Raw genomic sequence first — 17,754 nt, 5'->3', positions numbered from 1 at the left:
GTTCCTTTCAGCACTTTAAATATACCATCTACCATGTCTGGGCATGAGTGAGCCACTGATAGTCTCGTGTAGGCTGCCCCTTCCATGTCACTTTCTCTTGCTGCTTTCAGATTGTCTTGTGTTCTTGACTTCTGTCAGTTTAATGGCAACATGGTTTTCTATGGTGATCCTACTGGTCCTACTGTGGTCTTGCTGGTCCTATGGTAGTTCTACTGTTCCTCTGGTGGTTCTACTGGTTTTATACTTGTCATGCTGACCCTATGGTGGTCATGCTGATCCTATGGTGTTCATGATGGCCCTATGGTGGTCATACTGTTCTATGGTGGTCATGTTGGTCCTATAGTGGTCATGCTGACCCTATGGTGGTCATGTTGTCCTATGGTGGTAATGCTGACCCTATGGTGGTCATGCTGTCCTGTGGTGGTCATGCTGACCCTATGGTGGTCATGCTGTCCTATGGTGGTCATGCGGGCCCTATGGTGGTCATGCTGTCCTGTGGTGGTCATGCGGGCCCTATGGTGGTCATGCTGTCCTGTGGTGGTCATGCGGGCCCTATGGTGGTCATGCTGTCCTGTGGTGGTCATGCAGGCCCTATGGTGGTCATGCTGTCCTGTGGTGGTCATGCGGGCCCTATGGTGGTCATGCTGTCCTGTGGTGGTCATGCGGGCCCTATGGTGGTTATGCTGGTTCAATGGTGGTCTTACTTTATATTGTGTTCCTACTAGAGATATTGAGCTTTGTGGTTCTGGGTGCTGAGTTCCAACCAAAACTGAAGGCTTCTCAGTCATCGTTTCTGTCCTTTGCCCTCTTCTTAAATTCCTACAATGCATACCGTATCACTCTATCTTCGTTACTTTTCTGTTTCTTTTTTATCTGTATTATTTGACCCATTTGGTCCTTGAATTCGTGTTCTTCTGCCATATTGACTCTGTTGACATTCTCTGGGCTTTTTCTTGTCTGTTTGCTGTTTTAAATTTCAATCATTATGGTATGCAGTTCCAGAATTTCTGCTTGTTGGGTATTTTGTCTTATTTCTTTGTTAGTAGTTCAGTTTTACTGTCACATTTTTCTATGTAGTTAGCTTGCCTGTCTGTGTTCTCTCCTACCTCATTGAGCTTCTCTGAAACAATCATGTTTAGTTTATTGTTTGTAGTCTGTAAACCCTTGTTTCTCTCTGCTCAGTTACTGCAGAACCTATGTTCCCTGGTACTGTGTTTCTCTGGTTTTCTGTTTCTCGCAGCTATGCCTTGTTTTCTTCAGTATCTGCCTCCAAACTTCACAGGCTTGCCAAGGCAGAAAAGGCCCTTTTCTCAGGACTCAAAAGTACCATCAGAGTGAGAAACATGGGCCTTCAAATCCAAACCCAAGTTAGTACATGCAGCGTTGTTTATGCCAGATAGCATGGGGGCCATTTTAGAAGTGCATATAAAGGTCATGTCTCCTGACACACAGACACACACAGGACAAAAGGTTCCTGGTCAGGAGCTAGCTATGGTAAATCTGTCAGGCATGGCTGTAGTGGGTATTCTGTCCCATGGGCAAGCATATGACACTGCAGTGGGCACCAATCCCACAGGCTTACACACAGCAGTGACCAGAGCATCCCTGTGGCACACATACAGTGGCATCTGCACATATTAGGTGGGACACCTGAGTGCTCTTCTGGAGCATAGATGTTCAAACCAGCTGGAGTTGATGGGAGAGCAGTGATTCCTACACCAGTTTGGGAAGGTATGCATAGTAGCTGCAAGAGCCGTGGTTCCAGCCCCAGACAAGCCTGGGTTAGTGAAGACTAGAAAGTCTCCTCTGGTGGTTACTAGAGCTGCAAAGGTCTTCTGAGTGAAGGCTGCTGAGGTCTGCACTTTCCTCTGGCACCTCAGGGAATGTGCAAATGAGGGACCTCAGTCCTAGGCTGCCCTGGACAGGAAACTGGGCAACAACACGGGCATATTGCTTTGTGTATTTCCTGCAGGAGACAGAGCTAATTTCATCCCTGGACACTGACTTCACTGTGATGTGTATGAGAATGAGGGTTGGGACTTAAACTTGTTAACACTCAAATCAAAGATTTTTAAAGTTATGTTCCTTCTACGGTTTGAAAGCGATATGCCACAAAGTAGCATTTGTGAAAGTTCATCTGGCTTGATGTTCTCTGGGCATCCTGGAGTCATTAACAGAGACGTTAATTTGCGAAAATTACATCAGCATGTTTCTTTTGTTCATTTCTGTCCCCTCCTGCATTCCTGTTGGGCATGTTTACACCTTTTGTAACCATCCCCCAAGTTGCCCCCTCTAGTTTAGAACATGTTCTGATGAGAGCAGCAGCAGTTAAATATTTGGGACCTACTGATTGGTGGCCCTGTATCTATCACTGCTGCATGCTCCCCTATTACTTCTATTTAACAGAAGACAGAAGTGAGGCTCTAACAGACGTCATGTTGCCCATGGTCACAGAAGTATTAGTTGGCTAATGAGAAGTCAAACCAGGGTGGGTCTGACTTCTGACCATAATCTTCACCACTAACCTGTTTGCAGAGCTCCTGACAGCAAGCTCAGCAGGGATGACAGAGAAGAAGTGTAGACGTGTGAATACCTAGGCCTCTTAGTCCATACAGATTCATTGCAGGCTTCATTACTGTGTCCACCAGTGACAAGTCAGGATGGCTCACTCAGCCACTCATGCCTACTTCTGGCAAAGGCAGACCAATAGTAGGTCAGCAGCCGGAGTCACATTCATCTGTGTGCTGAAGCCCACATAACCTTGATACACAGTGAAATCTCGTCCTTCCATTACTGTATACTGTAGGTCATATCCATCTGCATTGCTTTGCTACTGGTGGCTTCCAGGTACAAAATCCAGGCAGCCTTGACATTGCCAGAGGAGGGAACTTAAAATAGACTTGGATTCTAACTCCCAAAGGCACGTGGCTTTCATCTCCAAAGAGGTCAAGTGGACCAGGCATCAACTATAGGGAAGAAGAGAAATGAAGTCTCTTCTCGTCTTTGGGGGCTTCAGGTCCAGTGATGATACCAGAATCCCTAAAATCCTCATGCTGCCTGTTTATCCTTCAAGCTGGAGTTGAGAACATGGGAGCAAAGGCCAGTTTCCTTTTCTCTCCCTCTGTGACTTCCGAGTCTCTTGTGGACTCCGACTCATTTTCTTCAGTCTCAGGATAATCAAGCAGGTACTTCGGATGGCTTATATTTTCCAGTCACATAATAAAAGCCACAACCCAGCACACCTTTCATATTTGCTAGATAATATTTCTAGTTCTTCTGAAGCTATGTCAAAAAGTAGAGAAAATAAAGGAAAATGAGTATTGTTTATGTGTGGTCACATAACTGATACACTCCAAATAGACCAACAACCAAGTGCTTTCTAACCAATCTGCTGCCCACTTTTTGGAGGAATGGTACATATTTCTTTCCTTTGGTCTAAACAGTACCTCCACATAGTCTTACACTCCAGATTTAGTCTGGCCTCCAGCAGTCCCCCTGTAGTCCACTATAAATATGTTTCCCTCCCAACATCCTACACCATCAGTGTGTTTTCGTACAGTGCAAGAGGAACTCAGTTGATATGATGAAGGATACAGAGATGATGAACCTGGATTGTCTTGTGGGGCCCAAAGTTGCCAGTAGAGGCAAAGAGAAAATATTATTCTTGAAGAAAAGTTGGGAAATGCTGAATACCTGGCTTGGAAGGAGGTCAAAACCCTGTGCCCAAAAGGCAGGGAGCTTTTAGGACCCAAAAGAAAGAAAGGCATGAATTCTCCTTTAAAACTTCCAGAAGTCACCCAGCCCTAGGGACCCATTTCAGATAAAATCCATGCCACAAAGCAACTTGGAGAGAAAAGGTTTATTTGGCTTGGACATCTCAGTCCCAGCCCACTATTGAGGGAAGTCAAGGCAGCAACTCCAGCAGAAGCCACAGAGGAACGCTGCTTACTGACCTGTTCCTCATGATGTATACAGCCCAGGAGTGGCACCACCCATAATGTTCTGGGCTCTCCCATATCAGTCATCAGTCAAGAAATGCACCACAGACCTGTCTACAAGCCAATCTGACAGACATTTTCTCAACTAAAGTTACCTATTCCCAGATGTCCCAGGCCAAAAACAAACAAACAAACAAACAAAACCTAACCAGCACTCTCTCCGTGGTGGTGCTATTTGTGACAGCAGCTATTGAACATGACTATCTATCCCTGAGTTTTAGAACGGTATCAGGCTACCTGTCTAAGTCACATTTGGTTCCCAGAAAATCCACCTACTGGGCACATCCTTCTGAAAATGCAGCTCATCAAGTACAGCCTACTCTCAACTCTTGAGGAAGGGCCGCACCTTGTCCCCTTTACCAATCAGACACAACGATAACACCAGAGCCTCCCTTCCTGTCTCTGGAAGACCAGCCTCCCTGCTACCTCAGGGTCTTTGAGGTTCATTCTAGCTGGCTTGGAGTGATGAGAAGAAAGCACACCTGTCTACTGAGGTACCTTTTCCAAGCATCCCCTCCTCCACCTTCCTTGTCACAGCTCTTGCTGGTGACTGTAGGTGTCTGTGACACTATGGTGGCACCAACAAGTCCCCAGTCATTCCATCTAAAACAAGGAGTTACCCCCTCGCTTTAGATCATACATGCCCAGATACCGGCCTTGCCATTCTCAGCCTGTGAAGGCTGCAGAGGCAGAGAGAACTGGGGGGTCTTAAGGCAATGACAAAGCCCTGTGAGGGCTGATGTCTTTGAGGGTTTTTTTTTTTTAATGAGAAAAGCACTGTTCTCATCACCTTACAGGAACAGCTGGCTTTAATCTTCAAACAAGGTGCTGCCTTCCTCAGGAGGAGACCAAGAGAGGGTGATTTGTTCATGGTCACATAGCAAATAGGGTTAGAATTCAAATGAGCAGCACACTCGGCAGTCAGTCCCTGAGGATGGGGTTGTGACCCCAGGCTGAGTGACTGACAAAGACAGAGACATCTGAAAAGTGTAGTGGGATTGAGCTGGAGACTGGGAAAGTGACCAAGGACCTTTGCATCACTACAGTCAAAATCTTTTGACAGGGTTAGTTCAAGGGAGGAGGAGTTATTGTGGCCATGGTTCCCTTAATATTCGGTCCATGACTGCTCTGCCTCAGTACCCTAATACCATCGTGGTAGAGCATGTGCTGGGGAGAGCCATTCACTTTATAGCTGACTAGGAAGATGTGAAAAAGAATTCAGTAAGGAACCAGAGCAAGAAATACCCTCTAGGACAGACTCGTTACCTACTTTCTTCAATGAGGCCTGTGGTGGTTTGAATATGCTTGACCCTGGGAATGGCACTGTTTGAAGGTGTGGCCTTGTTGGAGTAGGTGTGACCTTGTTGGAGGAGGAGTATCACTGTGGGTGTGGGCTTTAAGACCTTTGACCTAGCTACCTGGAAGTCAGTCTTCTCCTGGTGGCCTTCAGATGAAGGTGTAGAACTCTCAGAACCTCCTGCCTGGACACTGTCATGCTCCAACCTTGATGATACTGGACCCAACCTCTGGATCTGTAAGCCAGCCCCAATAAATGTTGTCCTTATAAGAGTTGCCTTGGTCATAGTGTCTGTTCACAGCAGTAAAACCCTAAGACAAGGTCCCACCTTTAACTTTCACCAACTCAATTACTGACATCTAAGGATTAGTTCAGATGCAATAACCTCATTGTCTCTGGTCATACCCTCAGAGACAGCCTGGAAATATGTTCCACTAAGCCCCTAACCATTTCTTAATGAAACCAAATGTAGAGTCAAGCTTACCTATCATGACAGGCTTCTGAGAAGGCTGTTTTAGCTTGTTTTCCAAATCACAGCTTAATCTACTCCTCCTTAGATGACACTGTGACTGGTGGTCAGGATCTGGGATAGGAATTTTTGACCTCTTAACCTTTTAGTCAATAATTGGAATAAAGGTTCATACTTATTTCTAAGGAAAATTTATTCAAAGCAAAGTGATAGAACCAGTCAAATATACTGTTGAGAGTAATAGTAATCCAATGAATGAGGGTACTCAAGGACCCGGGTGTTTGAGGGGGGCTTCCTTTATGAAGTTCAAGGGAAAGAAGGATTTTGATTTCTAAGAGACATACCATGTAGTTCTTTATTTTGATTGATAAGCTTTGATTATGAAGGTCTTTGCTCACTGTGCATGTCCCTTCCCATAATGCATCTGATTTAAATCGTGTGCATACCCAATTATATATAGGCATAAGATGATAGAGAGGGATTTTTCCCTAAAATTTTACTCAGAAGACATGCTTTGCCTTACTCGCTCCCAAACTCCCAAAAGTTTAGGCTGGGATGGCCCTCCTCGCCTTCTATGCAGATGTATTAGGAATAGAATCTGCCTTAGTTTGATAGTCTTTAAGGAGAAAAAAATATTTTGCAATTCCGAGAGGGCTGTGAATGCACCTTAATACAGATGGGGTCCTAATTTGCTAACAGGCCACTGTTGTTCAGAGAGAGGTGCATGCATACAGTGTGCACAGATAAAAATCCTAATAATACACCTCCAAATGTATTATTAGAAGAGAGATGTCAATGCAGCCCAAAGTACATTCCCTATGAGTGCCTACCACGATATCAACCTAGAAACTTAAAATGTGGGAGTGTTTGAAAGTAGGCTTTCCATGGGTATAATTAGTTAAAATAGGGTCATGGTAGATTGAGTGGACCATAGGTTCAATTAATTGTATCATTATAAAAAAAAAAAAAAAAAAAAAAAAACATGAAAGAGACAGGTATGGTGGCTGCATACTTGCTAATCCCAGCACTCAACGATCTGGTGATTTTAGGCTAACCTTTTCTACATTGAAAGTTCAATAATAACCTTATAACAAGGGTGACCCTGGAGGGCAAGAGAGCTGTGGAAAGTCACAGAAGCATAGTGGGAAGGCTATGTGACAAAGGAGAGATTGTAGGGGAGCATCTACAAGCCCAGGGATACCAATAACTATGGTATAGAGGAGAGCCAGGGGCTGGGTTATTCTCTAGGGCCTTCAAAAGGAAAAGCACTGCCCATGCACTGGACTTTAGCCTCAAAAAGTCCAGAAAGAAGAGAATCTGTTGTCTATATAGCTCAGTTTATGATTTTTATGGAAGCTTTAGGAAACAAATACAAATGTTAATAAATTTTGGTTCCTAAACAAGATTTGAAAAAAAAAAAATGGAACGGGAATGGCCTCTATATGTTTCTACTGAGTGACTTTTTAAACAAATAAGGCACGATAATCAAATAAGTCTATAAACAAATAGGCAAGACCAGGTGAGGTGAAGGGAGTCTTCCACCTTGGTGGAAGGCTGGACTGCAGAGAGACTGTCCACTTCCCCCACTTCAACAGAAAGGGAACAGCTGCAACTGCAATCTTCTTTATGCTCTGTCCAGTCTGTGTGTAAAGACAGTGCTCAAGATCTTCCCCACCTCTTGTCTTTCCCCTAAATAAGTACCTCTGGAAGGATCTAGCTCAACCAGACCATAGGCCAGAAAAAGTCAATGATACTGCAAACATCTCCATATGAACCCAGATGTGAGGGCACACCCTACCATCCCAGAACTCGGGAGGCAGAGACAGAAGGGTCATAAATTTTAGAGAAGCCTGAAGTACTTACTGAGATTCTCTAACCTCCCCCCAAACAATGCCAAACCCACTCCCAGGAATAACATCTAAATGTCAAGGGGGTTGAAGAGATGGCTCAGTGGTTAAGAGCACTTGCTGCTCTTCTGAAGCTGGGAGTTCAATTCTCAGCATCCACATTCAGCTCACACCTGTCTGATGCCACCTTTTGGTATACAGATGTACATTCAGGCAAAGTACTCACATACATAAACTGCATAAATAATTTTTTAAAGAACATGCACATTCTGTCTCTTTAGGGACAGAAGAAGGATGTGGTGGTTTGAATGGAAATGACTCCCACAGCCTAATGTTTTATTACTTGGTCCCAGGGGTGTGTGTGGAACTGTTTGGAAAGGATTAGGAGGTGTGGCTTTATTGCAAGAGATGTGTCACTAAGGGCAGGACTTGAGGTTTCAAACGCCCATGACATTCCAGTTAGTTCTCTGAGTCATGGTTATACCTCAAGATGTAACCTCACAGCTCCTTCTCCAGTGTCATGTCCACCTGCCTGATGGCTGCCATGCTTCATGCCCTGAGTGTCATGGATTCTAATCCTCCCAAACTTTAAATCTCAAAGAAAACCTCTTTTTCTGTATGTTACTTTAGCCATAGTGTCTTATCATAGCAATATAAAGGTAATTAAGAAAAGAAGATTGTATACATCCATGAGAAACTGACTGAATTGTGTCACTTTATACTCTGTGACATTAGATAAATTACTGAACATTGTTGTGCCTCAGTTTACTGGTCTGTGTCCTGTGATCAATGCCATTTCCTGTTGCTGTAAATTCTAATAAAAATATGTGCAGCACTAAGTGTGAGGTCTGCCATAAACATAAAAATGGTGGCTATTGTGTGCAGAGCACCTTCTATACCCAGTAAGTAGGTCTCTCCTTCCTCCTGAATTCTGTGTTGAATGCCTGCTAGTCTGTGAATGCACTGGGAGAGCTGAGCTGAGCGCACCAACCGTACCCTGCTCATCCAGGTACTTATGAGGAACACAGTGCTACAAAAGGACTCACACAGATATAAGAGGAAAAGTGGATAACAAGGAACAAATACAAACACTGTCACTAAGAGCTCTTCTTATGATGGAAATGCATGTGAAGAGAGAACAGAATTTAAAACCCATCTGAATTAGGACAAACCTGTGAAGAGCACAGAGTAGGCAGGGATGACAGTGCCCTGCCAGCACAGAACAGGAGGAAGGCAGGCAGGTGTGGGAGCCTGGTCTAGTCTAACCTCTCTCCTTAGAGCACAGAGAACAAGCACTATTGGAGGGAAGTGAGACCTAAATGGTCATAGGAAAGATGAGTGAGTACCAGTCCCACAGACATCTGGAATAACAAAAAAAATTAGTCCTGGCTGCCAAACCAACCAATAAATGGAGGATTCATAAAGGTTTGGAGAGCCAAGACAGAAGCACAGAAGTATCTTAACCACTAACAAAAGGTAAGTGTGAGAAAAGGCTCTCAAGTTGGGGCAACTGAATGGCAAGGACTTGAGCATTGTAGAGTATACACAGTCCATCCTCCAGCCAGCATAAGTGGACTTTGAATCAACTGTGCCTTCAACACTGGAATCCCTTTGGTTAAACCCACATTAACCTCCATATCTCTGTAACTCTGCAATCTGGGAGATATTAACACAGGCTATCTCATTATCCACTGGCAGGAAAGATCGAATAATGATCCCATGATGGCCACAGCATTATCCCTGGGATTTGAAAAATGTGTTACACATTGAGGAGAGATGAAAGGGATGGAAGTTAGATTATTAATCAACCATGAGATGACTTTGGTGCAGAAAGACGGTCAGATATCATTTGAGTAGCAATCACAAGGGGGGGGGGAGGGACTTCAGAGTGATGGAATGAAAGAAGCAAACTTGGAATGATATAGCTTGAAAATCGAAAGGGTCACAGGCCAGGGAATGTACCCATCCTATAGAAGCCAGAAAAGATAGGGAGGCAGATTTCTTCCAAATGATACAGGCTATCACCTTCATTGTTAGTTGCTTACCAGAACTCGACGGTGAGACCCTTTATTGCTAAAGATGTCACCTTGGTGACAGTACATGAAGACATAAAAATGGTACTGACCAGGAAGCTTCTTTCCTGGAGGTTCTCGTAGTACCAGGTGCGGTTTAAGTGGGGAAAGTCGTCAACAGTCTCACACAGCTGCAAGCCCTGTAAACTTTAGCAACGACTGGAATGGCCAAACATGCTTATGAGTGCTCTAGTGTGGCACCGCTATTGTGGGAGTAAGCAGCTGATTTCTGATTGAGTTTAAAGTAAAACCCCAGAAGTTGTCCTCTGATTGCCTTAACACATGACAAGATGCTCCCTTGCAAAAAATTACTGGAAGGGCTTTTTTTTTTTTTTATTCTCACCCTCTCTTGTTTGGCATATGCTCTTATATATACATACATATACATACATATACCATAATAAATAAATAAAACAAACAAAACTCATTATGGCAAATTCAATGATCGGGCTGAACAGAATCAAAGGATGGCCTTAACTAATCCATTGATTTCAGAATGCTGACGACATGAGGAAGTGCTCTTGTGGACACCCCACTGCTCCATAGACAGAGGTTATCCTCTGTGTGAAAGTTTACCTGGCCCAGGAGGAAACTCAAGCATGGTGCAGAGTTATGTATCAATGAGGTGCTCACCTACAAATGAGACATATGTATCTCCACCCTTCCTCAAAGGTCAAAGATCATCCAGGAAGGAGGTAGAAAGATTGTAAAATCCAAAGATGGGAAAGCAAGAGAAAAGACAGTGCTCTTAAATCACTACTTCCTCTTAATTTGTCATGACAACAATAGGCAAGTAATACAACTGTCCTCTGCATCTCCTCACATCTATTCCATCAGTGAACTGGACTGTCACTGCTCATGATCCACCAGCCTGTTTGCCTAGCTTAACCTCTGCATGGCTTTCTCTAACCGCCAGCAACGAAAGCATGGAACTCTCATCTCCCCAGCTTTGCAGTCAAGGAAAGAGGAGTTTGTGACGTGAAAATTTCTAGTTTCTTTAGAAATTCAGTTATGTCGTGTGATGTTTTATGAGAGGAGTTTTGCTGAAGCAGATATGCGAGAGGATGTTTTGTTCAATTCATGATGTTTAATAAGAGTATACATGTAACCCAAGAGACAGTGAACAATGCTCTTATATTGGTTCGCCTTGCAACACTTTGCTGGTCTTCACTGATCTTCACTTGTTGTGACTTCATAGAGAGAAAAGCACCAAAAAATTTCGCATGGTATTCCAGCTGCTTCTTGCCACATCCACAGACTCATGCTGTTTTGGGGGAGCTTCACTGTTTCTTCTGGATCGACCCACTGCTGCTGATTCATGTTTGGTGTTTGCCAATTGGACTGAACCACTACTACTGAATCTTGTTTGGTTGTGAGCCTATCCTTTAATGGCTGAGCCATCTCTCCAGCCCCCGATTCTTGTTTGGAATTGGCTTTAAAAACTACTTCTAAACAGATCTATATCCCCCATTTCTTAATAACTTTTCTTCTCCCCTACCTTTGGTTGGTGGCCTAAAAAGGAAGGAAATGTTTAAGAACCCTAATTAAAGTAGCTTTTGAAAAAAATCTAAGTCTACAAGTTTATCTCACTTCCATTTAAGCTTTCCCATCAAAGCATCTTAGCTGGGCTGCTTATGTGGAAACATCTGCAAAGCATGGCCCTATTGTGATGACTTGGCTAAAAATTAGGGACAAAAAAGAGAAGCAGATGCCCAATAAATTGGAAATCTTAGTAAATATTACTTCCACAAACAGAGAGGTTTATTAATAGACATTTTCAGGAGGAGGTGGGTTTCATGCTCCCTTACACACAGTTATTTGAAAAACCTTTCTTTTGAGACAGTGTCTCACTCTATAGTCCTGGCTGGCCTGGAGCTCACTGTGTAGAGCAGGTTGGCCTCAAAATCACAGAGATCCACATACTTCTATTGACAAGTGCTAGGATCAAAGGTGTGCACAACCACATCTGGGTGAAATACCTTCTTGTCCACCTGGTTCAGGACCCAGTGGTAGAGCCACTTCTCAGTGAATGTTCAGCTAAAGTTCTTCAGCAGCAGGCTCATGTCTTCTGTGGTTTTGCCAGTGGAGAAAGTAAGCATTTGTGTGGACAAAAAAACACTGCCTATGAACAATAGCACCTCACTGGTACAGCAAAGTACAAATTTATTCCTAGATATCACATCATTCAACACTTAAACATCAAAAAAATAGTGAGGGTCATCCTTTGACTCTGTTCAGCCTGGTTGTTGAATTTTCCATATTGGGTTTTATGACTAAGACAATGTGCAACTTCCTCAAACAAATAAATGATAAAAATCTACTACAAAACTGTGCCTCAGCTGTCCATAGTGGCCTACTCCCAGCTGTGGAGCTCAGTGCAGTCCGATGGGTTTACTAGGCAGCAACACTTACACAGGAAGAAATGAGCCTAGAGCAGAAACTGGGCCTCCTGGCCAAGCAATTGTGAACCAGTCATAAAACCCAAGGCTCTGCCTCACAGTAGTCACAAGCATGGAGTCCAAGTCAGTAAAGGTCCAGATGGGCCACTAGCAACAAAAGACCATGGTAGGAACCCAAACCAATGGTGCACCCTTTCAAAAAAAGATGCGGTATACACATCTGTCAGGAGGAAGGACTAGGCCAGTTAGAGGGAACATTCTCAGGCCCCCAGGCTTTTGCCATTTTGTTGTGGCTTTTCTGTAAAACAACCAGATACTGTAAACAGCTTCTACTGTGTTAGCCCTTTTTCTCTCTTCTCCTTTCTCACATGTCTCTGTGTCTCCTTTACCTCTCATTTCTCCTTCCCTCTCTCCCCCCTCCCTCCATCCATCCTTTTCTACTCTTACCTGTGTTTCAAGAAAGAGATCATAGTGCCAAGAACTGAGATTTCTCCTTGAGCAGATGCCCAGAAGTGCCAGTTGCTTAGCATTCAATACCTGCACACAGCTTGTGAGCACACCATATTTTAGTGTCTGTGTGTGTTTTGCCAAATACTGAGAACATATGTCTCTTCATAAACCTCCTTGGAGGACTGCTAAGAGTAATTCAGAAAACAGTCTTAAATGTTCCAGAGTCCACCTTTGCCCTCTAGTGGAAAGGATTCATTCCAAAGAGCACTAATTCTCCCTGGACCTGCCCTAACTTAATGCTCCCTATCAGTAGCCCCTGACCTCTAAGAAATTTCTAAGCAAAGTGCACAGATGTGGTACGCCAGATGCTAGTGCCCAACACTATTCATCTTCAGCATTTAATGACGATGCTTCCAAGAATGAAGTAAAACGTGCCACCCGGCACTGTAGAAAACCAAAGACACTAAAATTTAAGAGTGGTGTAAAACTTGTTTATGGACCTTACTGAAAAAAAGTCGCTGACTGCTGCACCTAGAGACCCATCCCGATGTTCCTCAGGAGTTGTCGGCAGGATCGGGAGGCCACCAAGGCTCTTTGTCTAGGTTGAGCAGTTACTTGTTGCTATCAGGTGCATGAGACTGTTTTAGTCAGGGTTTATTTTCGGGTGGGGAGCAGATCATTTAACAACCCAAAAAAGCCTAAGAGTGCAAAACTAATTCGGTAAAACATTCTGAAAGTTTTGGGCATGGTTTTCACAGAATTCCACAGGCAGACTTCTGGAACAGATTTCTGCTTATCAATACTGCTCAAATGTCAGTACAGAGTGGCTGCTGTCTTTAAGAAGTTTTCATATCTTGTTTCGTTTATGACTTCTAACAATCCTCACAGTAGCTATCAATTTCTCCTGCTTTCCAGATAAAGAAGTTGGGATTTGGAAATAAGAAATTACTTCTTCCAGAGACTCAAGATGGCTCAGTGGTTAAAGGTGCTTGCTGTCAAGCCCAAATACCTAAGTTCAATTCCCAGGTTCTATACGATGGAAAGAGAGGCCACTTCTCTAAGTTGTCCTCCAATTTCCTCCTGTGCACTGTGATATGTGATAGATAAATAAATAAATAAATGTAATTTTTAAAAGTAATTTCTCAATGGTACTATCATGACAAGTGGTGAGCGGGGACTCGGATGCAAGTCTATGTAACTCAAAACCTGCATTCTTTCTCTGAGCTTTCTGCTTTCTTAGCTGCATTAGCAGAGCTTTCTGCAATGTTTCAGAGGTCAATGAGGGAGGACCCAAATACTCTGAGGCAGAATAGCATAGAGAATGGCTTATACAAAGAATCTGGACCAACTTCAAGGGTTTTTTTTTTCACATCAGATACACAGAATTGCCAACTGTTGACCATAGAGATACTGGTTCCTCTCTGCAATTTTCCCAGTCTCCTCATACAACAAGGAATCAGCTACAGATAGCCAACTTAGGCAATTTGGAACAAAGTATTTTCTAATTCAGTTTCAGGATTCACCTAACTCACACCTTTTAGTCTCTCTGGAAAACTAATTAATAGTTATTGGATAAGATATGCTTCAAGTTTTGAAAAGTATTTCTTTTATTGCTCATTTCTCTCATCCAACTATCATGGAGTGCATATTTGTATATTCACAGGATAATGAGTAAGTTTTGTCTGTGCACCGATTCATTCTTCAAAGAGTATTTATTCACAGATCAACTACACATGAGAAAGTGCTTAGGGCTCTGTCCTAACCTCTGGGTATGAAATAGTAGACAAAGCAGATATGTGTCTTTATTGCCTTTTAGTATCATTATGGCTTCTGAAAAACAATTCTTTCCTCTCTCTAAAATTTATCAGCTTGATGGATAATATTTAAATAGTATTTGGAAGTAGAAATGTGTTCAAAGATTGGGAAACTCAAATTCATTACTAAGTCAGTTTCCTGGAAGATTGTGTATCCCAGTCAAGGACAACCCCAGTTGATCTTCCTCTAGACAGTGGTGGACCGGGTCTAAAATTTGCACAGAAAAGCAAGAGCAATGTTGCAGGATTCACATGACCTGATGGTCAGACTGAATGTGGAGCTGCAAAGATGGCTCAATGGTTAGAAACATCAGCTATTCTTAACAAGGACCCAGGTTGCGTTTCCAGTACCCAAGTGTGGGCTCACAGTCATCTGTAACTCCAGGTTCAGACAGTGCAATAACCTCTTCCAGCCTCCAAGGACACGAGGCATGCACATACATGGAGTGTGCTGGCAGAACAACCACATACCTAAAATGTCTTAAAAAATAAAAAGACTGAATTACAGCTGCCAGTTCTGGGTTGCTAGTGTGAGGATGGACACACATACACATCATCTGGTGGAACAGAGCTCCATGGAGATCTTTATATGGTTAATTGACAAAGATGTTAAATTAAGTCATCGGAGAACGAGTTGTCTTAACAAGGGATACCTAACACCAGGAGATATAAATGAACCTCACCAATCCACATCTTTCACTGTATTTGAAATTTTCAAAATCGATCACAGATAAAAACATAACACCTAAACTTCCAAAAGAAAATACTAGCATCTCTAGGTTGTTGGGCTAGGTAGATATTTTATAGTATAGCACCATGATTTGTGAATAATATGACAAACTGGTCTACAATGAAGTATAAATCTCTGATCCTCAAAAGACGCTGATTAAGAAAAAAACGCAGTTCCATGTCACATGCGTAGAGAAAAAAAATTGGGTGTATCAGGTGAAGGGCATTTATTCAGAATACAGAAGGAAACTTGCAACTCAATAAAAATAAAGATTTTAAATCTTTTGAGAAGCATAAAAAAAAAAAAGGAGGAGGAGGAGACGGTGGTAATTTGAATCCTGGCTTCAGAAACTTCTGGTGAGGATGTAGAGAAATGTAGGTGTTCATCAACTCAATCCTCGGACAACTGCTATAAGATGGACGTGTTAGGGCACAGCCTTAATCCAGCAGACTCAGGAGGCAGAGACAGGCAGTCTCTGTGAGTTCAAGACCAACCTGGTCCACATAGTGAATTCCAGAGTAGATCAGCTGTATGATTCCAAGCCGTCCCACCTTTGTGTGTCTAACCAAGGACATCAAAACAATGTAAGCTGAGGAGCTGGTGTATGCCCAAAGTTACTGTGAGGCCTCTCCTCACAATATAATAGAATATGGAAAAGACGAGATGCCTGACAACAGATGACTGTCTAAATAAAGTGTGATATAAACACACAATCAAGCTCTATTCAGGCATAAAGGAGAATGAAGCCCTGTCATTTGCCTCCAAATAAATAAAAAAAAAGATTGCATATGTTAAGTGGAAGACACAAAAGACAAGTACCTCGTGTTCCCCAGTGCATAAGCTGGAAAATGTGGAGCTGAAAGTGACAACTATTCAGGGCAGGGGTGGGGGAAAGATGTCAACAGAACACACTGCGTGCATGTGTGTCAATGCCACACTAAATCCCACTTAATCAATGATGACTACACGCTCATAAGACTTAATAAAAGAGAGCACATATGTAACAAGTAAGTAAACAAAAAGATACACAGAGGAAGCAAGATTAAAATCACAGTGAAGTAAGCTATACATTCACCAGAACAGCTTAATGTGTGAATAGGTGCAGGAATGTGTGCACCAAGTGTCATACACTGCTTTGCCCAAAAGCAGCAGAATATCCATTAATCTCAACTTCATATGGTGTCTCAGCAAGACACATGGCATCTTAAGCCAGGAAGTTCACCTTAACAAATTTAAAGTAACAGATCATATGGTGTCTAGTTTCAGACTACTTTAGAATTTAAGCAGAAATTTGTAAGGAGAGAATTCCTGGAGAATCTTAAAATGATAGAAAATTAAACAACACACTCCCCAGTAATAAGTCTAATAATCTCAAAATAAAATTTAAAATACTGTAACTAGATAGAAGTTACTATGTGTCCAAAATCATGTTATACAAGTGTTGTTGAGGGAGGACCTGGAGCAGAGGATGCTAGAGCAGAGGATGCTGCCAGAAAGAGAGGTTTCTAAAAAGCAAAAGCAACGCTGTAAATCCCAACTCAGCAAACAAAGCCACAAATTAAACCCCAAATAAGTATAAAACCCATAAAAAATAAAACCAGTACAAAAATCAATTAAGTCAAACACTGAAAATCAAGATACAAAAAAAAAAAAACCACCAAACAAACAAGCAAAAAATATCAGTGGCTGGGGAGTGAAAGCTCGGTGGTTAAGAGCATTGGCTGCTATTGCAGAGGACCACATTTGATTCCCAGCACCCACGTGGTGGTTCAGAACCATCTCTATGCCCAATTCCAGAGGATCTGTTGTCTTCTTCTGCACCTGCAGGCATCAGAACTGCACACAGTATACACGCATTCCTTCAAGCACAACCACCCTAAGCATATGATAAAATAATTTTACTTTTTTTCAAATCAATTAAATCCAGAACTGTGAGGTAAAGAAAGCTGGAGTCCTTTGGCTATCCTAAGGAAAAGAAGGTAAGTAAGGCAAAAATTATGAATATCAGAAATGAGAAAGAGGTGCCCATTAATCCCACAGGCATGAAAGGGAAAGGAGACAGGTGTGGTGTACCCACCTGTAATATCGACATGGTTACACTGGGCATCACGTCACACCTCAAGTTTGAGGCTAGCCTGGGCTCTATAGCAACCTCCAGGCTAGCTTGGTCTACATAGGCAGACCCTTTGTTAAAAAATTGAAAAGGAATATTAATAAGGTAAATGAAGCAGATCAAATACTTAAAATATCTAACATGCCAAAACCCACACAAGAAGAAATAAAGAATGTAACCATATCTATTGCAATGCAGGAAGGCTCATGAGGTTGGCCTCAGTGAAGAACTGTAGGCAGTTAGTGGTTGCTGGGAAATGGTGATGTAGTCACTGTTCTTTCCAAAGTGAACAACCCTTCAACCATGCTCACACATGCAATATTAATTAAACATAGTTAGATACATTAGTCACCTCTCACTAAAGCGGGGGTTCAAAATAATAGCCACAAACAAAAACACTACAAATGTCGGAGGACAGCATATTGGGATGAAGAATGGGTTTAGTGAGAAAATGAGAGGAAAAAATAAGATGATGAGACCAATGAGATCAAAGTGTGTGTGTGTGTGTGTGTGTGTGTGTGCTCATGCATGTGTGTGCATATGTGTGATTGTGTATATGTGTGCT

The 17,754-nt window shown here is 42.6% G+C and overlaps 1 pseudogene across 1 annotated transcript in view; it reads left to right on the top strand.

The window, feature by feature from the left end:
* The first annotated feature begins 359 nt into the window (after window positions 1-359).
* The window catches only part of LOC308435909 (dehydrodolichyl diphosphate synthase complex subunit Nus1-like), a 106,058-nt pseudogene continuing 88,663 nt past the window's right edge, over window positions 360-17,754 (top strand). The window contains exons 1-2 of the transcript in view: window positions 360-694; window positions 1,241-1,334. The product of the transcript in view is annotated as a dehydrodolichyl diphosphate synthase complex subunit Nus1-like (transcript). The remainder of the gene's footprint in view (window positions 695-1,240; window positions 1,335-17,754) is intronic.

This window comes from Micromys minutus, assembly GCF_963924665.1.
Source record: "Micromys minutus genome assembly, chromosome: 24".
Taxonomy (NCBI): domain Eukaryota; kingdom Metazoa; phylum Chordata; class Mammalia; order Rodentia; family Muridae; genus Micromys; species Micromys minutus.
The sequence above is the reverse complement of the archived record's forward strand: the minus strand, read 5'-3'. Positions and strand labels throughout refer to the sequence as shown.